The sequence below is a fragment of the Girardinichthys multiradiatus genome, chromosome 8 (genome assembly GCF_021462225.1).
Source record: "Girardinichthys multiradiatus isolate DD_20200921_A chromosome 8, DD_fGirMul_XY1, whole genome shotgun sequence".
NCBI lineage: Eukaryota > Metazoa > Chordata > Actinopteri > Cyprinodontiformes > Goodeidae > Girardinichthys > Girardinichthys multiradiatus.
This window is the reverse complement of record NC_061801.1, coordinates 5,704,954-5,728,302: the sequence shown is the minus strand read 5'-3', so window position 1 is coordinate 5,728,302 and position 23,349 is coordinate 5,704,954. Positions and strand designations below refer to the sequence as shown.

General features: G+C 40.8%; 1 protein-coding gene across 2 annotated transcripts in view; it reads left to right on the top strand.

The window, feature by feature from the left end:
* Nucleotides 1-254: 254 nt before the first annotated feature.
* The window catches only part of LOC124872830 (hyaluronan and proteoglycan link protein 1-like), a 46,505-nt gene continuing 23,410 nt past the window's right edge, over nt 255-23,349 (top strand). Inside the window, exon 1 of one of the 2 annotated variants that reach the window (XM_047373209.1) lies at nt 255-532. The gene's annotated coding sequence lies outside the window, so the exon portion shown is untranslated. Of the gene's footprint in view, nt 538-23,349 lie in introns of both variants that reach the window. The other variant, XM_047373210.1, reaches the window with a different exon arrangement.

The window sequence follows — 23,349 nt, the reverse complement described above, 5'->3', positions numbered from 1 at the left end:
TAGTAATGTGACAAAGTCTAAAAACGCTCCAAGGTTGTGAATAATTTAGCAAGACATGGTAACAATTAATTATATATTTTAAAGCTGACATATATTCTTTAAATAAAATGTTTAACCGAGTGGTGTGCACTGTTGACACAAGGGGTGGAGGTGGTGAGGTCTCTAAATCAAGTTAACTGCACATTGAGCAACATTAAGGGCGCCTCCCTTGCTGGTTGAAAAGTGTCACAACACAACAACCAAGAACCCAACGATCCACCTCAGAGTGCGTGGATTTCCACGGCGGAAATCAAAGTGAGGACCGTGCTGGTGTCATTACCTGGACGCGCAGCACAAGCGCCTCGACACACACACAAACATCAGGAGGAGCGCGCGCGCCTGTGCCATCACACAGAGGAGCCGCAATTGGACAGGAAACATCCGCACCGCCTGATTTTCCTGCCCTCACCGGGCGCAGTCGTTTTGCGCCTCAGTGTTTCTTCGGACCGCCGGAGAGGGTTGACCTGAACCGCATCACAGCGCAGAAAACCAGGTGAAGTGCGTTTGTTTATTACTCTGATTTACACCAAAACAAGGAAATGCGCAAAATGCATGAGCGTGATGACTGATGAACGCAAAATTTAAGACGTCTTGAAGGTTTTTTCAAGACTTTCTTATCAGGAAAAGAGTTTGTATTATAAACAAGAGAAGGTGTACTGCTTTGTTTTTCAAGAAAGACAGCCTAACTTACTTTATTTAATAAGGCGTCTATATATGCCGTCACATTATCATAACTACGTTGAGTTAAAAAAGATGTGTATTCAGGGGTTTTCATTAAAAAATACAGCTTCCACATAAATACGTAGTAGATCTGTCAATTTATTTAAAGCATCAGCTGCCATGGTGTTCATATTCATGTTTTGTTCCCCATCCTGATTAAAAATTTTCCTTTTCATTGATTGAAACAAAATCTTATTATATTAAATAGTAGGAGTTCTGTTTCAGACCATAATATGTTCAGTTTGTTTTCTCCTAAATCAGCTTGTATTAAACTTAAGACTAGGTAAATGCATGATAATTTCTAAAAAGACTGGAACATCTTGAGTGTATCTTTGGGTTCTTGTTGGAAACTTTAGTACTCTCCACAAAATGAGCTGTTCTGTTTGCTTTAGCTGAGCCTTATTCACAAGGAGCCACTTATCTGGATGTTTCCATCACCTTTACACTGGAGGCATGCAGGGGCGGACTCAAGCGAGTACATCTGTGGGGCCCAGCATTGTGCATTGTTCTTTCTCTCAATTAGAGCGTAATGGAGAATGTGACAATGCCTGATTTATTTCTGCAATTTCCAATATCAGAAGTAAGCTTAAAAATACAATATTAAACAAAACATGAAATGACACTACATTGCTCTTTTTCACTTGGATGGTAAATATTGTGTGCATGCACCACCAAAAGTATTGAGAGTTGTATTTCCTTTGTAAGAATTTTCCTCTGAGAACACAAACCTCTGCAGGAAGTACCACAGAATCGTAGATAATTTTACGCCCCACGGTTTCTGCAGAGGGGGTTGTGCTATTTCCAGGTTCAGGAACTTTGAAAGGGGTTGTTTGTAGAAGAGCACTGATAGGTCAATTTTCCACATGATTCTTTTAAAAAACTAGCACAAGCACACAAGTAGTTTTGCTTGTTTGTTACTGATAATACCCAGTATAAAGCAGCTCAACATGTCTTGTGGTCTATTGTTTTACAGTAAAATAACTGATCAGTTGCGTGAGGTTGTGTTTGGACAAATTTGGCCATTTGAGTTATGAAAATTTGAAACAAAGTTCCTAAATGTCAGTCATAATATAGTTGTAATTAATGGAAAATTTTAAGTTTTGTTATTGCTGTTGAAGCTTTTTGAACTTTCAGATTTTCACAACACTGAGTCTTGCTTACATTAGATCTTAGATCATATGCAGAATAATGTACATAATACGTTTTGGCCATATTGACCTATTGTAGATCATGCAAATCATCCCAACACAATTTCACAGAACTCAGGGAACTGTAATAAAATAGCATATTAATGTGTCCCATGCGATTAATTTATCTTCTTGTTAGTATGTCTACATGAAACTTATAACACAAAGGAAAACTATGTAAGTTTAAAGAATCAGAATCAGAATAGCTTTATTGTCAAGTACGTTTTTGGACATACAAGGAATTTGTTTTGGCGTAGTCGGTGCAATACAATACAAATTAGACAGTATAAACATATCTACAATATAATATAAATATATGTGCACAGTTTTAAGTGAGTGAGAGTAAATATAGAGCAGTATTGAGTGCGAGAGCAGTACAACAGTGCAAAGCATACATTTAAGAGCAGAATTCCTACATCATTGTGGTGTCTCAAAACAACCACAAGTTTGGGCTTGGGGTCCCAATCAAGGCACTTTTAACTGATTGTTATCAGAGTAGTTGACTGCACTCATTTAAAATGTCATCTGCACCTCATACAGTTGTCGTTTAAACATTCTGATGGAACAGTTGATTTATTTCTTGAAGTTGTAGTAAAAGAACTACACAGCTAAAAACAAGCTAAATCTGAAAGTAAGGTGAAGCAACACACTTTAGAAGAAACTAAAGAAAGGAGATTTGTTTCCAAGTGACAGCGGAATCACCATATTGCCATTCTCAACTACTGGAGCCATAGTTCTTATTACCTCAGCTTTTACTAAGATTTCAGCTTTTTGCCTGATGTCACTGCTTAACCTCACAACATACTTGATAGATTTCTCATTGATCAAAAAATGGCTGTGTTGCATGTACATCAGATTCCTGGATTTTCACACTACAGAGCACATAAGCAAGCAATGAAGGAGAAACACTTGAACCTCAAAGTATGATTGCATCTGAATGCAGATTTTTACAGCTACAAACATTGCTTGACTCAATTAAGCTCAATTATGATTTTTCCTCCTAATACAAATTCCTATGATGTTGTTAGCAAGTGAGAAATCCAGAACAGGTGTCAGACCACTGTGTCCCTTTCGCGACCCATGCCTTTGTTTTTTTCAGATTATGCTCCGTGTGCTTCTGCTAAATATGCACTATTTCTCCTGTGTTGTTTCTGTACTTTTCCTGTGACTGGCACGCTAAACAGACAGTGGTGGAGGTGCTTAATTTCAGAGCCGTCAAAGAGATGTGTGTGGTGTGTCTGCACCACCTAAACAGAGCTGTGTCCCACTGCATAACAATGTACATATACAAATGTTATGGGACTTTACCTTACAGTTTGAAGCACAGACAGAAGTCTCAATGATCTCAAGTCACGTTTATTTATATAGCGCTTTTCAGCAACAAGGCACTCAAGGTGCTGTACATAAGGAAAAACATTACAATGATACAGAAAATCAAACAACAGAGGTAATTAAAAAAAATAAAATAAAATAAAATAAAGATAATAGAATGATGGATAAGAAAATGAAAGGAAAATTGGACTGAAAGCTTTACTAATAATGTTTAGATAACACATTCAAAGGCCACTCTAAACAAATACGTTTTTAATCTTGATTTAAGGCAACTTAGGGTTTCAGCGCTTTTACAGTTTTCTGGGAGTTTATGCCAGATTAGTGGAGCATAAGAACTAAAAGCTGCTTATCCATGTTTGGTTCTGGTTCTGGGTATGCTGAGTAGATTTGAGCCAGAAGACCTGAGAGGTCTGGGTTGATACACTGACAACAAGTCTGTAACGTATTTTGGTGCTAAGCCATTCAGTGATTTATAGACTAACAGAAGTATTTTAAAGTCTATTCTCTGAGCTACAGGGAGCCAGTGTAGGGACTTTAGAACCGGGGTGATGTGCTCCACTTTCTTAGTTCTAGTGAGGGCGCAGGCAGCTGCGTTCTGGATCAACTGCAGCTGTCTGATCGACTTTTTAAGGTGACCTGTGAAGACACCATTGCAGTAATCAATTCTACTAAAGATGAACGCATGAATTAGTTTTTCAAGGTCCTACTGAGACATTAGTCCTTTAATCCTGGAGATGTTCTTTAGGTGATAGAAGGCTGATCTTGTTACTGTCTTTATATGCCTCTGAAGGTTCAGGTCCATCACTACACCCAGGTTTCGAGCCTGACTGGTGATTTCTAGCTGTATGAGCTGAAGCTGTGTGCTAACTTTTAAACGCTCCTCCTTTGGTCCAAAGATTATTACTTCAGTTTTGTTTTGATTCAGCTGAAGAATATTTTGGCACATCCATGCATTGATTTCTTCTAAGCATTTACCCAGCGCTTGAATGGGTTCATAGTCACCTGGTGACATTGTAACGTATAGCTGTGTGTCGTCTGCATAGTTATGATAACTTCCGTTTATTAAAATCTGAGTTAGGGGGAGCATGTAGATATTGAATAGGACCGGCCCTAAGATGGACCCTTGGGGAACGCCACATGTGATTTTTGTGGTCTCTGATGTAAAGTTACCTACTGACACAAAAAAGTCCCTGTCCTTCAAGTAGGATTTAAACCAATTGAGTGCTGTACCAGAAAGGCCAACCCAGTTTTCCAGGCGCTCTAATAAAATGGAGTGATCATCAGCTTGTCCATGTTGCTCTTTTTCAATAGAGGTTTGATAATTGCTGTTTTCTGAGCCTGGGGGAAAACACCTGACCAAAGGGACAAGTTTATTATTTGTGTTAAATCAAATGCTATTACAGGCAAAGCTTTCTTAAGGAAAGCTGTGGGTAAAAGATCGAGACAGAAGGAAGAAGAGCTTAGATGCTGTACGATTTCTTCTAAGTTTTTTTAGTTTATTTGGTGAAATTGGGAAATTTTGTCAAAATCAGTTCTAGTTGGAGACAACATTGGTACTGGAGTTGATGTGGATGTGCTGACCGCCTCTCTGATCTTTATAGTTTTTTCAGTAAAGAATTTAGCAAATTCATTGCAGGCCCTGGTAGAGTGGAGTTCAAATGCTAAAGTTACAGGAGCGTTTGTTAGCCTGTCAATCGCGGCAAATAATGCACGAGCATTGTTAATGTTTTTGCTGATGATCTCAGAAAAGAAGGATTCCCTTGCATTTTTCAGTTGTAGGTTATATCTGTATAGTCTTTCTTTATAGATAATATAGTGAATCCGGAGTCCAGTCTTTCGCCACCTGCGTTCAGCTTTTCGACACTCCTTTGTTTCACTTCTGACTGGTAGAGCACTTCTCCATGGAGACATTGTCTTCCCAGAAACGACTTTTACTTTAATTGGAGCAATTGAATCAATGATGTCCGAGATTTTAGAATGAAAGTTATCTACCAGCTCATCTACAGTGTTACAGGGCAAAGTGGAGGTAGAAGAGTAAATCTGGTTAAAGGTTTCAGCAGCACCGTCCTGAAAGATGCATTTTCTTATCATGTCTCTTTGGCAAACTGAGTCATGATGGTTTCAAAAATAACAGAAAAGTGGTCAGATAGGGCAACATCAGTTACAGACACTTGGAAATGTTTAGACCCTTAGTGATGATCAAGTCCAAAATATGTCCCTGTTTGTGCGTTTGCTGTTTAACATTTTGAGTCAAACCAAAATTTCTAAGAGTGTCACATTGATCTATTGCACTTCTGTCTTCAGGATTGTCCATGTGAATGTTCAAGTCTCCCACAATAATTAAACAGTCATAATCAACACATATCACACATAAAAGTTCATCAAAATCACTGAAAAAGTTTGTTTTGGACTTACGAGGCCTGTAAATATTCAAGAACATGGTTCAGACCGGGCTCTTTACCTGGAGAGCCAAATATTCAAGAGTCAAATTTGCCCAGAAATACTTTTTTACACTCTAATAAATTTTTAAACAAAGTGGCCACCCCTCCACCTTTTCGTTGCTGTCTGCTCTCACAAAGAAAATTGTAGTTCGGAGGCGTCGCCTCTATCAGAGTGGGAGCTTCATTAAATTCATGTTACCATGTTTCTGTTAAAAACATAACATCAAGATCCTGACAGAGATCTAATGTTCAATAATGCCAGTTTATATGACTTAGTAGCTGATATTAACTCTGTGTCTGGTTGTACCTGACAGTTTATGGTGTTTTTTGATTGTTTATTACTCTCTTATCCTTTTGGCTTTGTTCTTTCTGTCCCGTATAAGCATAGAGATTTTACAATAGGGGCCCAAGTTTTTCCTGGACATGCTCATTTCTGATAGAGTTACAACTGGGGCCCAGACTGTATCACAGAGAAGTAATTTGAAGGTCCTGATTAGGAGGAGATAGATTAGGAGGTGGTGGAGGTCTGCGGCATTTGGAAGATGTTGGTTTAATAGCAGGGCCTCGGCCACGGGGGGTGTTGAATGGAGGAGATGTCAGAGCCATTTGGGTCCAGATTTTAAGAGCTCCTTTCATGTTAGCAGAATCAGAATCAGCTTTATTGCCAAGTTCGTGCATGCAAACAAGGAATTTGACTCCGGTACACTTGGCTCTTTTGTCCTGTTTTTGCATTACAGAATATACAAATTTACAATTTAAAATGTACAATATACACATATCTAATAAAAGGTGCATTTGCAACATCTGTATGCTGTTGTTTTGTACTCTATTAAATGTTCATCAGAGAAACAGCCTGGGGGAAATAGCTGTCTCTGTGGCGGCTGATTTTAGTGAACAGTGCTCTGTAGTGACGGCCTGAAGGTAAAACTCTAAACAGTTTATGTGCAGTGTGTGTGGGGTCTGCAGAGATTTTAGCAGCTCTTTTACTGACCCTAGACCTGTATAAGTCCTGGATGGAGGGAAGGTCAGCCCTGATTATTCTCTCTGCAGTCCTGATTATTCGTTGCAGTCTGGACCTGTCCTGTTTTGTGGATGAGCCAAACCACACTGAGATGGATGAAGACAGGACAGACTGAATGATGGCAGTGTAGAAGATCACCAGCAGCTCCTGTGGAAGGTTGAACTTCTTGAGTTGCCTCAGGAAGAACAGTCTCTGCTGGGCCTTCTTTCGAACAGTGTCTATGTGTGAAGACTATGTCAGGTCCCCAGAGATGGTGATTCCTAAGAACCTGAAGTGGTCCACGGCCGATACAGTGTTGTTGAGGATGGTGAGGAGGGTGTATGGGGGTGGTGTTCTCCGAAAGTCAACCACCATTTCCACAGTCTTGAGTGGGTTCAGTTCAAGGTAGTTCTGACCGCACCAATGTACCAGCCGATCCACCTGCTGTCTGTGTGCAGACTCATCACCGTCCTGGATCAGTCCAATGACAGTGGTGTCATCTGCAAACTTAAGGAGTATCACGGACGAGTCCGATGAGGTGCAGTCATTTGTGTACAGGGAGAAGAGGAGTGGGGATAGAACACACCCCTGGGGGGCACCAGTACTTATTGATCTGGATCGGGAGAAGATGCTCCCCAGTCTCACCTGCTGCTGTCGGTCCGTCAGGAAGCTGTTGATCCACTGACAGGTGGAAGCTGGGACGTTGAGCTGGGTGAGCTTCTGGTGGAGGATGTCTGGTATGATGGTGTTGAAGGCCAAGCTGAAGTCTACAAACAGGATCCTGGCGTACGTCCCTGGGTGGTCGAGGTGTTGCAGGATGAAGTGTAGACCTAAGTTAACAGCATCATCTGCCGACCTGTTTGCTCGGTAAACAAACTGCTGGGGGTCCAGCAGGGGGCCTGTGATGTCTTTCAGGTGCTTCAACACCAGCCGCTCAAAGGATTTCATGATCACAGATGTCAGGGCTACAGGCCTGTAGTCATTTAATCCTACGATGGTGGGTTTCTTGGGCACCGGGATGATGGTGGATCGTTTGAGGCAGGAGGGGACCTCACATTTCTCCAGTGACTTGTTGAAGATCCTTGTGAAGATCGGAGCGAGTTGATTTGCACAGGCTTTCAGGCATGATGGGGAGACGTTATCAGGTCCTTTCTTTGTTTTCATGCGCTGAAAGAGCCTGTTTACATCTTCCTCGGAGATCTTTAGTGCAGGCAGAGGATCTGAAGGTAGGGGGTTGGTTGCTTTATGGGAGGAATTTGTTCCTGAATGGGATGTGGAGGAGATGGTTTGATGTGTGAATGGCTTCTTGTCATGTCTGCAGTAGAAGCCATTCAGAGGGTTGGCCAGGAGACGACTCTGTTCAGGATGGGTGGAGGGGCTCTTGTAGGCAGTCAGGTTTCTCAGACCAGTCCATACAGCTGAAGTGTCACCAGTAGAAAGGCTGTTCTTAAGCTTCTCACTGTATCTTCTCTTAGCTGCTTTGATCTCTTTTGTTAGTTTGTTCCTGGCCTGCCTGTACCGCGCCCAATCTCCACTGCTGTGAGCTTTTCCCTGCGCAGATTCCTGAGGTGTGGAGTAAACCATGGCTTATTGTTCCCAAAGGTGCAAAAGGTCTTGGTCTGCACACGCATGTCCTCACAGAAACTGATGTATGATGTCACCACATCAGTTAGTTGGTTTAAGTCAGTGGCTGAGGTTTCAAAAACAGTCCAGTCTGTGCATTCAAAGCAGGCGTGTAGCGTCTGCTTTGATTCCTCAGTCCACTTCTTAACAGTGTGAACCTTGGGTTTGAAAGCTCTTAGTCTCTGTCTGTAGGTTGGGATGAGGTGGATTAGGTAATGATCCGAAAAACCCAGAGCAGCCCTGGTAACAGCATGATATGAGTCCTTTAAAGCTGTGTAACAATGGTCCAGTGTGTTTTGGTCTCTGGTGGGACTTAATATGCTGTCTGTATTTGGGGAGTTCATGGGAGAGGTTTGTTCTGTTAAAATCTCCCAGTATTATGATGAAAGAGTCCGTGTATTTTTTCTCCAGGTCTATAATCAGCTCAGCAAGATGTTTTTCTGCGGCAGAAGTGCAGCCATGCGGTGGAAAATATGAGCCGATTATTATAAACGAGGAAAACTCTCTCGGTGAATAAAACGGTTTACAGATTATGGAAAATGACTCCAGATCCGGGCTACGTGTTTTTCCCAGCACTTTTATGTCTCTGCACCAACCTTCGTTTAATAAAAGCAGATTCCGCCTCCTCGCTTCTTCCCCGATAGGGCCGCGCTGCGATCCGCTCTGAGCAGCTGGAAGTCCGGCAACAGCAGTGCGCGGTCCGGGATGTTTTCACTCAGCCATGTCTTGGTGAAGCAGAGAACCGCTGATCCGCGGAGGTCCGTGTTTTTACCGGTGAGGAGAAGCAACTCGTCCATCTTGTTGTTTGGAGAGCGGACATTTGCCAGGTGAATTGAAGGCAGTGGTGTGCGAAGTCCTCTTTTGCGGAGCTTTACCAGCACGCCAGTACGCTTTCCCCTTCGACGTTTTTGGCGCAGAATCCCGTATAGAGCCGCAGCCCCACTCGCCAGGAGCTCAGTGAACCTCGGATTGATGAAAGATGGTGAAAAAATCCCAAGAGAGGACTCTATGATGTTGAGAAGTTCCTCTCTACTGAATGAGACCACAGGATTGTGGCCCGACACCACAGAACTGTGGCTCAAAAAACATAAAAACACAAAATACAAAAACAAAGAGAGAGTGAAGCTCCGAGGCTGCCATCGTCGGCGCCATCTTGAGGTATTTTTTTTCCAGAATCCAGTAAAGCAAAAAGTGGGCTCAGTGAGGAGATGGGAGAGTTCTGTGCAGTCTGGGTCGGGGTCTGTGGTGAGGGGGGTTTACCAGGGGTGTCGGTCTGGGTTTTGGGGGAGGGGGGTATAACGGGGGGGTCCATCTCTCCTGTGAATTTCAGCGGGAAGACCTTTTGTGATGACCTCTCTTTCTCAGCCAACTGTCTGATTGTTTCTGTTGGAGCTGTTGGAGGCAGCGTTATCATTGTTGTTGATACTCCATGTTCTCACATGTTTTTTTCAACCACTTATTAATCATCAGAAGTCTCAAAAAAATCTCATCTCCACAGAAAATCTGTGCAAAGAGTCTGCTGAGAAACACCTTGATATTGAGACCTCCAACAATATTCAGAAGACGAGTGAAATCCTCCTTCAATCCTTCAGATTTTTTCTTAGCCACGTCATCCATGGCTCCACAGTGTATAATAAGGTTTTCTAGAGACGGGCGCTTTTCTGTGATTGCCAGAATATTCTCTGAGATATTGGACGCCACGTTACTGGTACCAATCATAACTTCTGTGTTTTTCTTGTTGCAGAAGTTTTTAATCCCATCCACAGCTGTGTTGCCCATTATTAGGGTTCTTGGTCCGGTGGGGCGCTCTTTCTCTGGCAATTTAGGAGAAGACTGTTTAGAATTAAGGTTGTTCTCAAACCTTTTATTGCTCTCAGAAGATGGATAATTTTCCTGGTTTTCATTCTGTAGTGGGGCAAATCTGTTTTGGAGGGGAATTCCATTATTTCCAGCTGTCTCACTCCTATCAGTTGTTGTGACAGCAGCTCGCTGTTGAAGTCTCCTTTTCCCAGGGGAAACGGGGGCATTCCTCTGTAATTCTGTCCATTCTAATTTATTTAATTGCTGAGATCTTCCAGTGAGTCGTCCACCTTGATTTTTTTGGGCATGCGCCTAAAACATCCCAGGAGGGTCTGCTGGTAGGTTTATTCTCAGTGTTCTGATTGCCGGCTGAGTTGTCGAGCTGGCTGTCACTGTTTGGGATCACAGGCAGAGTTGAATCATCGTTGTACCCCATATTCACCTCCACATTCACTTCTAGTCAATGGATTTTCATTTCCAAAACAGCCAATTTCTGTAAAAGTTTGTCGAAGTCCTCTGTGGTGAAGGGAGGCATTTTGTGCTAATTAGCTGGCGTCAACTTGTCCTTCTTTTGAGTTTGATTATAAAAACATCAAAATCTTTTAGAAAAAAATAAAATAAAATAATAATAATCCTTGGGAGTTGCTGGTAAGATGTAGTTTTAGTCCAATATTCCCGTAATTTTGACTAAGAGATAAAACGTTAGGAGTAAAAGAATGCAAGCAACCAGGGAGCTAGGAGAAAAGCGTCTGGGGGGGATGGGGGTGGGCTGGTGCCTATTTCCAGCAGTCTATGGGCGAGAGGCAGGGTACACCCAGGACAGATCGCCAGTCCATCGCAGGGCAACAGCTCCCCTGCGACCCACTATGGAATAAGCGGTAGAAAATGACTGACTGACTGACTATATACAGGTCCTTCTCAAAATATTAGCATATTGTGATAAAGACCCAACACTCTGGATGAGCTAAAGGCCGCTATCGAAGCATCCTGGGCCTCCATAAGACCTCAGCAGTGCCACAGGCTGATTGCCTCCATGCCACGCCGCATTGAAGCAGTCATTTGTGCAAAAGGAATCCCGACCAAGTATTGAGTGCATAACTGTACATGATTATTTGAAGGTTGACGTTTTTTGTATTAAAAACCCTTTTCTTTTATTGGTCGGATGAAATATGCTAACTTTGTGAGATAGGAATTTTGGGTTTTCATGAGCTGTATGCCAAAATCATCCATATTAAGACAATAATAGACCTGAAATATTTCAGTTAGTGTGCAATGAATCTAAAATATTTGAATGTTAAATTTTCATCATGACATTATGGAAAATAATGAACTTTATCACAATATGCTAATATTTTGAGAAGGACCTGTATACGGTTGGAACTAATTATTTTCCTTCCATTATTTTCAACGATTAATTGTGTTTCCAAATAATAGTTTTCAAGATACAAACAATTGGAATTGATATTTAGAGGCTTATACTAAACTAGGAAATTGACAAAGATGTGTTCAGATCACGTAATGCAAATATACAAAGGAAACGACTGATGACATAGGGATTCCAAGTAGGGAATGCATTGTTCAGCCGTTTGTGGGATTAATTCCAAAACACATCATCAGAGAAACAGTGGGTATAGAGTAGGCATGGGCTGGGTACCAGAAGTAGAAAAATTGAGTTTTAAAATGTTACGGTTTCAAAACAGACGGCATTTTCTGACATTCAGTTTCTATCATTTAAAGTCCTTTTAAAGAGATGTCATGGAAAGTACCAAAGTGCTGGAGCTTTCCTTGGCACTATGGAGCACATCCAGTGCTGTGCTGCTGCCAAGAATTAGGGGTACTATGTTTTATTTATTTGTTTATTTACTTATTTTTACCAAAGTCTCGGATTTATTCCCTGCACATCTGATTTTTTATTTATTTGACTTGATTATTAAGCCTTAAGCCTAGTTCTACTATTCTATGTCCTTTGATCTGGTTTGTGGAGTCTTGAGCATTTCGAGTACAGCTATATTTATGGTTCTGGTTATGTGAAGATACCTTTTTTGCCCACTGCTGGCTAGCTGGCTGAAAGAATTCAATGTTTTCTCCATATTTAAGAAAAATACTAATTTGGCTGTATGGAAATATCTCTGGTAAAAAAAAAAAAACAAAGACAACAAAAAAAAAAAAAACATTTAGTCACAGTGTGAAAACTTAAGCAGCCCCACCTATCACTCCAATCAAGGTAACAGTTAAAGTACAGTTCATAAGTTCTGAGCTCATTACCAAGCTCTTTTAAACTGAAGCAATCAACGTATACATGACGATGATTTTAATAACTTTATTGTACTTATAGAATGTAGTGTGCAAGTGTGTGCTGTAACTCTGCTGCCATACTGGTTCTTATCTTGCCTTATATTGGCTAAAACATGTTTTTGATGGGTGTTAACATGAAGAAATTAAGCACAATATGTGAAATATCAAGTCCTGTCAAGTTGCTTATTATCAGTAATATATGGCAAAGATTTTTAGATATGTATTGAGATGTATTGTAGATATAGTTTCCTAAAATAATGGCCTAAGGCATTTTTTTGTCAAAGATGATTTTTTTGCCTAAATCATCTCCTCGTGGTGCTAGCCACGTCTTGTAAAATTGTCTAAATCCTCAGTTGAGGAAGTCATGCAGTTTCATGCCTGTTGTATAATAGCCTGTGTCAAGAAAGTGACTTAGACAGTTCTACTTCTGTCTTTCCGTCAGGATTTTTGTCCACAAAGTAGCTATATTCATGAAGCTAACATTTAGCAAAGAGTGGAAGAGCTTTATCAGTTTTTGTCAACTCTTTTGTTTCCTTTTAAAGATTACTTCATCAACTGTTTTTCTTTTAATTTTCCACATTATATGATCCAATTGAGAAAGATAAAAGGACCATAAGAAATGGCTATGTCAACACTCATCTGTTATTATTTCATTCATTCATTCTTCTTCTGTATCGCTTCTTCCATAGTGGGTCACAGTGGAGCTGGTGCCTATCTCCAGCTGTCTATGGGTGAGAGGCAGAGTGCACCCTAGACAGGTCGTCAATCCATCGCAGGGCAACACAGAGACCTACTGGCCAAACAACCATGCACACACTCATTCACACCTAAGGGCAATTTAGAGAGACCAGTTAACCTAACAGTCATGTTTTGGGACTTTGAGAAGAAGCCGGAGTACCTGGTGAGAACCCATGCATGCACGGGGAGAACATCTAAACTCCATGCAGAAAGATCCCCGGCCGGAAATTGAACCCAGGAGCTTCTTGTTGCAAGGCAACAGTGCTACAAACTTCACCACCGTGCAGCCCTCTAATATTATTATTAATTAATACTGATTATTAACACTATTTTAAACAACCAACTTTACCAGCTGACCTCTGATCAGTACCAGCAGTGCTGGAAAGCAAAAGCTACCCACAAGGTGTGAAGCTGGATTTATTAACACTACCTGACAATATTAAAAGACTGATAGTGTTATAGAATCAAGTTGGAAACTGTGCTTATGGTTTATTCAGAAAACAAAGTGCAGCACTATGCTGTGTGTTGACCTACCTAAAATCTGTGATATCAAAACAAGGATAAGAAATAGTGAGCTCATGTTATTTCACTGATAACTGCCTTTTTAATAATGTGAAAACTATGTGTTTCTAGTGTTTTAAATCTGAAATTAAGGAGACCAAAGGGGAAGACAGCTGGTAGTTTTAAACTTAATTTTTCTTTTCAATTCAGTTCAGTTAATAAATATAGCACAAGTTTGCTACAAATGTCATCTCAAAGAACTGTACAAGACAAACAGATTGGATTCATTTGGAGAAATATTCAATTAAAACAAATCATACAGACAAACTCAACTTCATTTACATTCCAATTTGATCCTAGTTATAATACAATGAAGTCCAATTCAGTCTTTAAAGTCAACTGGTAAAAAGTATGACTACCCTTCTGCCAATACTGACTGGGGATGGAGAAGACGCACAAAAAGGACAAAGGACTGGTCCCCGAGGATCTTTAATGTTAAAAAAAAGTGCTGTAGCTCTATTGGTGGCTTCACCCTGGAGAGAAACATGGCTAAACAGATAAGTTCTAAACTAGTGTTAAATCATTATGATGAGAAACAATAGATATATCCTGGAGTGATGGAAAAACAAAGAACTGGTTCTGTTACGATGAGGGAGGGGGGTATAAATATTTGCAGTGAGGTAAATATTTGTTCCGAGCAGCCAGCTATATAGCGTGTGGCAGAATTTTGACCCAGATTGATAGGCGCTTACATTGATGCAGACTGTGAGCCTCATTTGATCAGTTGTTGACATCAACATTTATCCCAAGAACAATTTGGATTGACCAGCTTGACCAGAGATGATACAATGTTTCATCTCCACAAAGAGGGCTCTAAAGTCTAACCCATGGTTTCCTACCCTCACCTTTTTATAACCAGTCACTCTAACTTTGTTTGACATCATCCACTGCATAAAACATGTATGCACTGTATGAAATGTATGGGATATCATGAGCGCCTTAGCAAAAGCAGTGGGTTAAACAGAGAGTGGAACCTTGTTTATGGAGAGCCAAAAGGGACAAAATTAAATAAATAAATATATCATGAAATAAATAAATGTGAATGTTACTTAAATGTGCCATTAAATGTCCCATGAAATAATTAAATGTACCATTTTTTTATTTAATACATCATAAAAACAAATACAGATAATTAATGAAATGCACAAATTAGTATTTAAATCTCACATTAAATAATTGAATATACCATTTAGATGATTAAATGAAATAATTAAATGTCAGTTTTTAAACTTAATCCTTTTAAAATTGAATATAATTATTTAACTCTATTTTTATTTATTTCATGGCTCTCATTCAGCAGTATCATAAAATAATTCAAACTGCCAACTTGACCAATTTTTTTCATGATACAGTAATCTTTTTCATGATACATTATTTATGTAATTTTGTCCCTTTTGTCCCCCCATATATTACAACCGAAGCCTAAACCTTCAATAAATTCCCGACGGAAGGAGTAGTTTTGTGGTCTGTCTCACATAAACGACCATGCAGAGTTACTTTAAACTCAACAGTTTTGTGCAAGTACTCACACTAGTTTAGCTCTGAAACCAGTTTGGTGGAGAATCCTCTATTGACAGTTGTGTACGACTACACCAGCACAACCTAACAGCATCAGAGAACACTAACATTTGGACGGTTTTGCCTGTTAAAAATAGCAGTCATTGCTTTTGCAACAGTTTCACAAGATGAAGTGCAATTATTTTGCTGTCCGTAAATCAATTTTTGTTTCTTCGTTTCTTAACACATAACACGCCTTGAAGATTCTGTTGCTTATCATTCTTTTTTGTTTCGAGAAGGTTTACAAAATGAAAGGTGGTATTGTCAGGTTCCACACTTTATATACTACTAAGCTGAAAAACTTCCAACTTATGTTTATATCCAGCTGAACATCTGAAACAAAAGCAAAGAAAACATGTCAGCCCCATCTTCTACTGACAGCCCACCTCTGTAAAGCTCTGTTGTGTCACTGACATATTTAGAGTTCATTTGAGTAAAACAATTATTTTCCAATTAGAATGAAAATTTATCAGAGCACAGTTCTGGTATAGCATTGCCTGTGCATTGCTGTATAAGTCAAGCTTTCATCTGGTCATCCATTGCCCATGCAGACAATCATACAGTATTTGTGAAACTTGTCATATTTGTGGTCGAGCATGTTGAGCACAAAGTGATTTAGAGCTGCAAGCATTAAGCTCATGAAAGGCTCTGTGCCTAACAACCCCTCTCTGTTTGCTGGCGTAGACTTGACGGCTCCACCCTGACCCCTCCACCCATTACTCCTACCCCTCACAACACACACGCACACATATACATATATGAGCACACTTAAACAGACAGGGGGTTGCAGTCACCCATCTCAACCCTTAATGTAAAAAGAGGGTCCTATTCTTTATAAAGAGAGAAACAGTAAACCTTAGTTTGTGTGAACTATCGGGGACCACCGGACAACAGCTCAAATCAGTTTGTGGCTTTCTTGTATTTATTTGTAGAGAAGAATGTGGCTTTTTACATACCTTATGAATTGCTGTTTCTGTTGTGCTGATTAATGTGCTTGCCATTGGTGTTTATGGTTTTGAGCTAGTCTTTGATAGGCATGCATATAAACAGAGAGCAAATTTGAAAGTAGAGTTTATTTAAAACCGTGGTTATATCTCACACATACAGTCTTAGAGAGGCCACAAATGAATTCACTGTGGGCTGATGAACATTAGGCACTGCTGTCAGCACACAGCCTAAGTGAACTGCTTTTGTTATGTATTTACAGCAGCCTGATACCAAAAAACTGGGGCTTCTATATTATTTGCTAAGTTCATATAAGTGTTGACAATGTTGTGCACAAACATGTTGAAATTAACATTTCATGAGGTGCATTATTTAATAGTGATTTTTGAGCTTAACATGCTGTTTATTCTAACGGGACTGGGACTGAGCACTATTTATTCAATCATAATAATTTTGTTGATGAATAATTTTCCCTTAATTCTAGAATAATAAAATAATATTTTGATCTATCTATCTATCTATCTGTCTGTCTGTCTGTCTGTCTGTCTGTCTGTCTGTCTGTCTGTCTGTCTGTCTGTCTGTCTGTCTGTCTGTCTGTCATCATTGCAACAATTAACACTAACACTGTAATGTTCTTTACACTGTTTTCCAGCTCCAACCTGATTGTTTGACATTAGCCTCTCAAAAGGATGAACATGTACTTCTTCCAGTTAATATAGTTTGCCCACACACATGCTGGAAAAGAAAGGTTTGCCCTTGTTTGTAGTCTTTCCAAGTGGGACTGTGTGTGAAACCATCACAGCAGTGAAAATACAACAAAATAGACATGATAACAAGTTGGTAGGTGAAAAATGACGTGCAAAGGTAATACATTTTAAAGAGAAGCTCTGACCAACTACTTTTCAACCACCAGAGTTGAAAGTCCTCATACAGATGTTTAAATGTGTGTTGAATTAGTTTAAGAAGCAAAGCAGCAATTAAAGAAATGAAATAAGATCTAGCAATATAGTATTAAACTAGGTCATATTACAGATATAACATCTCTGTGACCGGTGCTGCACTCTGACCTTTGGCTTTCACCGATGACTCAGTGAGAGTAGGGACAAAGAAGAAATTGTGGTCTACATAAGCAACTGTCCACTTCTTTAAACCACTTTGGCATGATGGTATGGAGAATGAGATTACCTTTGAACTGTATGGCTCTCCTCTGCGTCGTAACTGGGAGTTGATAGAGATGGAAGGGCTGTATATTATCTCTGACGGGCTGTAGGGGGTGAGGAGAGAGCTAGCAGATAGGAGGAGGGGGAGGATTAAGACTGTCAACTCCTGAAGTATGATGTAGACCTCTCTGGGGCCTGCATGATCCTCTGAAATATAAGGAATGTGCATCTGGAAAAAAAAAAAGCTATGAGGTGGATCATTGTTGTGCTCAGATTAAGAAAGGACAGAATTAGAGGTGTGGTGCATAGTTACTTTAGTTATAGTTTCTCTGGTTGTTGAAAAGGCTACAAAAGCTCATATGAACACATAGAACACATAATTTAAAAAACACAATTAAAATCCTTCTGAAACAACCATGGGAGGGACATCTCCAAAAATTACAAGCTAAGCCTATTAGAGCACATTTAAAAGCCTGAAAATGCACCTGTCTGATCTATCACTGATTAGACAGTGAGAGTGGTGTTTAACCCCTAGCAGACTAATGTCACAAATTCGCCTCAAATAATGTCACAAATTCGCCTCAAACCACCAAGATGCACATTTTACACGTGAGACTGCATTGAAAGAACTGGCATTCAGGGTTCAGAGTTCTGCACAATTATGTCTAATTTTGCAACTTTGTATGCTAAAAACCTTGGTATGGTAGAATGCATTAAAAGAATTTATTAATTAGAGACTTTGTAGCTAACTGCGATGAATCACATTTCAAAAAGCATTATTTGCCATTTTTTAAACTCAAGTAACTTTTGGATGATGACAAGACATACACATGAACAGTCACATCAAATGTAGACTAACTTGTTTTGGCTCTAAACCCCCTTATCTGTTGAATTGTGGGATGACTACCAGTCCTATTTATATAGTTCAGGGTTTTCTCTAGGGTTTTTTTAATTTGTGGCGGTGGGCTGCCTTTATTATGTCGTGCTGCTCAAAACGTATCTGAAACATTACACATTAAGGTAAAAGTTATATTAATTAACTGCATTACTGTCATTCAAATGCAACATACAGGTCCTTCTCAAAATATTAGCATATTGTGATAAAGTTCATTATTTTCTATAATGTCATGATGAAAATTTAACATTCATATATTTTAGATTCATTGCACACTAACTGAAATATGTCAGGTCTTTTATTGTCTCAATACAGATGATTTTGGCATACAGCTCATGAAAACCCAAAATTCCTATCTCACAAAATTAGCATATTTCATCCGACCAATAAAAGAAAAGTGTTTTTAATACAAAAATGTCAACCTTCAAATAATCATGTACAGTTATGCACTCAATACTTGGTCGGGAATCCTTTTGCAGAAATGACTGCTTCAATGCGGCGTGGCATGGAGGCAATCTGCCTGTGGCACTGCTGAGGTCTTATGGAGGCCCAGGATGCTTCGACAGCAGCCTTTAGCTCATCCAGAGTGTTGGGTCTTGAGTCTCTCAACGTTCTCTTCACAATATCCCACAGATTCTCTATGGGGTTCAGGTCAGGAGAGTTGGCAGGCCAATTGAGCACAGTGATACCATGGTCAGTAAACCATTTACCAGTGGTTTTGGCACTGTGAGCAGGTGCCAGGTCGTGCTGAAAAATGAAATCTTCATCTCCATAAAGCTTTTCAGCAGATGGAAGCATGAAGTGCTCCAAAATCTCCTGATAGCTAGCTGCATTGACCCTGCCCTTGATAAAACACAGTGGACCAACACTAGCAGCTGACACGGCACCCCAGACCATCACTGACTGTGGGTACTTGACACTGGACTTCTGGCATTTTGGCATTTCCTTCTCCCCAGTCTTCCTCCAGACTCTGGAACCTTGATTTCCGAATGACATGCAGAATTTGCTTTCATCCGAAAAAAGTACTTTGGACCACTGAGCAACAGTCCAGTGCTGCTTCTCTGTAGCCCAGGTCAGGCGCTTCTGCCGCTGTTTCTGGTTCAAAAGTGGCTTGACCTGGGGAATGCGGCACCTGTAGCCCATTTCCTGCACACACCTGTGCACGGTGGCTCTGGATGTTTCTACTCCACACTCAGTCCACTGCTTCCGCAGGTCCCCCAAGGTCTGGAATCAGCCCTTCTCCACAATCTTCCTCAGGGTCCGGTCACCTCCTCTCGTTGTGCAGCGTTTTCTGCCACACTTTTTCCTTCCCACAGACTTCCCACTGAGGTGCCTTGATACAGCACTCTGGGAACAGCCTGTTCGTTCAGAAATGTCTTTCTGTGTCTTACCCTCTTGCTTGACGGTGTCAATAGTGGTCTTCTGGACAGCAGTCAGGTCGGCAGTCTTACCCATGATTGGGGTTTTGAGTGATGAACCAGGCTGGGAGTTTTAAAGGCCTCAGGAATCTTTTACAGGTGTTTAGAGTTAACTCGTTGATTCAGATGATTAGGTTCATAGCTCGTTTAGAGACCCTTTTAATGATATGCTAATTTTGCGAGATAGGAATTTTGGGTTTTCGTGAGCTGTATGCCAAAATCATCCATATTAAGACAATAAAAGACCTGAAATATTTCAGTTAGTGTGCAATGAATCTAAAATATATGAATGTTAAATTTTCATCATGACATTATGGAAAATAATGAACTTTATCACAATATGCTAATATTTTGAGAAGGACCTGTATGTCCGCTCCAAGTTCCTTGGAGCCCAAAGAAAGCATGTGCGAGAGGTACATTGGTTGACCTGGCCGGAGCAAGATGGACCGGAATGAAACAGAAAATTGGAGTTCCATAATTTGACGGAGAGTGGGTCCGTCGATGGTGACGTTCGGAGTAGTCACGGAGAATGTCAACGGAGCTGCTCCGTCGGTCAGAATGGAATGGAGCAGAAACGGAGGATGTGGAATTATTTCGCCTCCTGTAGTAGCTTTGTGGGCAGGAAGGAGCCGGCGGTGTAGGTTTTTCAAAATAAAGTAAATTTTAAGGTTTCATGATATTTAAATTTCAAACTCTCTGATTATGATTAGTATAAGTGCGTAAATAAAAATTAACATAACGCATGTATTAAAAAATATATATATTAATAGAGTATTCTTAAAGGTTCTACCAGTTCTAATAAGAATACAGTATTAGTCAAATATCAAGCTTGAATCTTGTCAGGACATTGCTTCTGTCTACAAAAGCATGTTGCTTCTCTGCAACTTGTTAAGGGATATTTATACATATATTAGTGGAAGTGTATATTTGGACCTGTATAACTTTTACCCTTTTTGGATTCGACAAAACCCACAGTAAATTCAAGCTTTTGCACCCAATTCTTGTTTTAAACATTCTCCAAAGTCTTTGCTTGTTATAAGTCCACCCTGATGCGTGGATGTAAACTTCTAACCAGCACTCCATCAAAACAGGGCATAAAGGTTAACATTATGTTGTTTCTGACATAAATTAGAATTACAACACGCATATAATAAAAGCCAGATGTTCCTTCCACTGGCTTTATAGTCCCAATAAGTCCTTCCATTAAACAGTCTGGTAACAGTCCCTCACAGCTTTTCAAGCACTCTTGAGTCCATTGAATATTTTCTAAACGTCTTGGGGATCATCAACATGTTTGTTAGCAAATGTGCAATGGGCCTTTGTGTTCTTTTTGGTCAGCAGTGGTTTTGGTCCTTACAACTCTGCCATGAATGCCATTTTTTGCCCAGTCTCTGTCTTATGGTTAAAGAACATTGACCTTAACTGAAACATGTCAGGCCTGAAGTGCTTTAGATGTTATTCTGGTTTCTTTTGTGACCTCCAGGTTGAGTTGTTGATGCGCTCCTGGAGTAATTTTTGTAGGCTCCTCTGAAGGTTCACCACTGGTCCATGCTTTGTCTATTTGTGGATAAAGGCTTTGGTTCAGTCCAGCTTTAGAAATGAGAAATAAACATTTCCCTACTCAAATCCTATGATTCGCCAGGGGGGACAAATGGAAGACTGCATTTAAAACGCCCCTCGGACACTTTGAGTACTTGGTAATGCCTTTTGGTCTCTGTAATGCACCTGCAATGTTCCAGTCACTTATTAATGATGTGCTCAGAGATTTTTTTGACTGTTTTTGTTTTTGTCTATCTTGACGACATCTTGATTTACTCTAAGGACATTGAGGAACACTGTCGTCATGTTCGTTTAGTTTTTCAAAGACTGCTGGAAAATCGTTTGTTTGTGAAGGCTGAGAAATGTGACTTTCATAAGGACTCAGTAAACTTTCTGGGGTTCATACTGGAGGGTGGACAGGCCCTGAGAAGATTAAGGCAGTCCTCAATTGGCCTGTCCCGGACTCCCGCAAAAAGCTCCAGCGTTTCCTAGGGTTTGCGAATTTTTATCACAGATTTATTAAGAACTTTACTCTGTTGGCTGCCCCGCTCACTGCTCTCAACTCCACTAAGACTGTGTTCTCTTGGTCACACGAGGCAGATAGAGCTTTTTCAGCACTAAAGGAAAGATTCTCACAGACCCCCATTCTGATTCACCCTGATTCCTCTCGACACTTTATTCTGGAGGTGGACGCCTCTGAAACAGGCATAGGAGCAGTACTCTCACAACAGTCCACCACGGATGGTAAGCTTCATCCCTGCGCCTTCTTCTCCAGACGGCTCAGCGATGCAGAGAGAAACTATGATGTAGGGGACAGGGAGCTACTAGCCATTAAGTTGGCCTTGGAGGAATGGCGGCACTGTCTTGAGGGTGCTAAACACCCTGTATTAGTTTGGACAGATCATAAAAATTTGGCTTCTTTACAGTCGACAAAAAGACTGAACCCATGCCAATCACGTTGGTCTCTTTTTTTTTTTTCTCCTCTCGGTTTGATCTTTCAATTTCCTATAGACCTGGTTCTAAGAACCTGAAGCCAGATGCCTTGTCCTGTTAGTTTTCCCCTGATAGCTCTGATAAGGAGGCTGTGCCTATCATACCTTCTCACTAGACTGTTGGAGCCTTGTCTTGGGAAACTTAGTAACTTAGTAAACCAGGCCAAGCGTCATGACCCCGACCCAAGCACAGGTCCCCTAATAAGGTTTATGTTCCCTCCTCTGTCAGATTCTGGCTGATCCATTGGTTTCACACTGCCAGATTCTCTGGTCACCCTGGGGTCAGCCGGACTGTCTCACTCATTTCCAGGAGATTTTGGTGGCCACCTCTCCACAGTGACATCAAAGAGTATGTTCAAGCATGTTCCATCTTTGCTAGACAGAAACCAGGTAATCAACCACCTGCTGGTCTCCTCCAACCGCTCAGTATCCCTAAACGCCCCTGGTCACACATCGCCTTGGACTTTGTTACTGGTTTGCCCATCTCCAAAGGTATGTCAACTATTCTCATTATTGTAGATTGTTTTTCTAAGGCTTGTCACCTCATTCCATTAAAGAAACTCCCGTCAGCCTTCCAAACAGCTCAGCTGTTAGTGCAGCATGTTTTTTGCCTACATGGCATACCTCAGGAGATCCTGTCAGATAGACGGCCTCAGTTCACCTCCTGAGTGTGGAAACAGTTTTGTTCAGCCCTGGGGGCCAAGCCCACTTTGACCTCGGGTTATCACCCACAATCCAACGGACAGACTGAGCGTATGAACCAACAAATGGAATCAATTCTCAGGCGCTTGTCAGCCACTGATCCACTAGACTGGAGTATGTCATTAATTCTTATGTTTCTTTCTTCTGCTACTGGACTTTCACCTTTTGAGGTATCTGTCGGATATCAGCCACCTTTGTTTCCTGCTGATGAAAAGGACATTGCAGTTGCCTCTGTTCGCCTCCATCTCCGCTGTTGCAAACGGTTCTGGTACACGGTCTCCCAGGCTCTCCTTCACTCAGCAGATCAGAACAAGACGTATGCTGACCGTAAATGGAGGCCTGCCTCCCAGGCTCTCCTTCACTTAGCAGATAAGAACAAGAAGTATGCCGACCGTAAACAGAGGC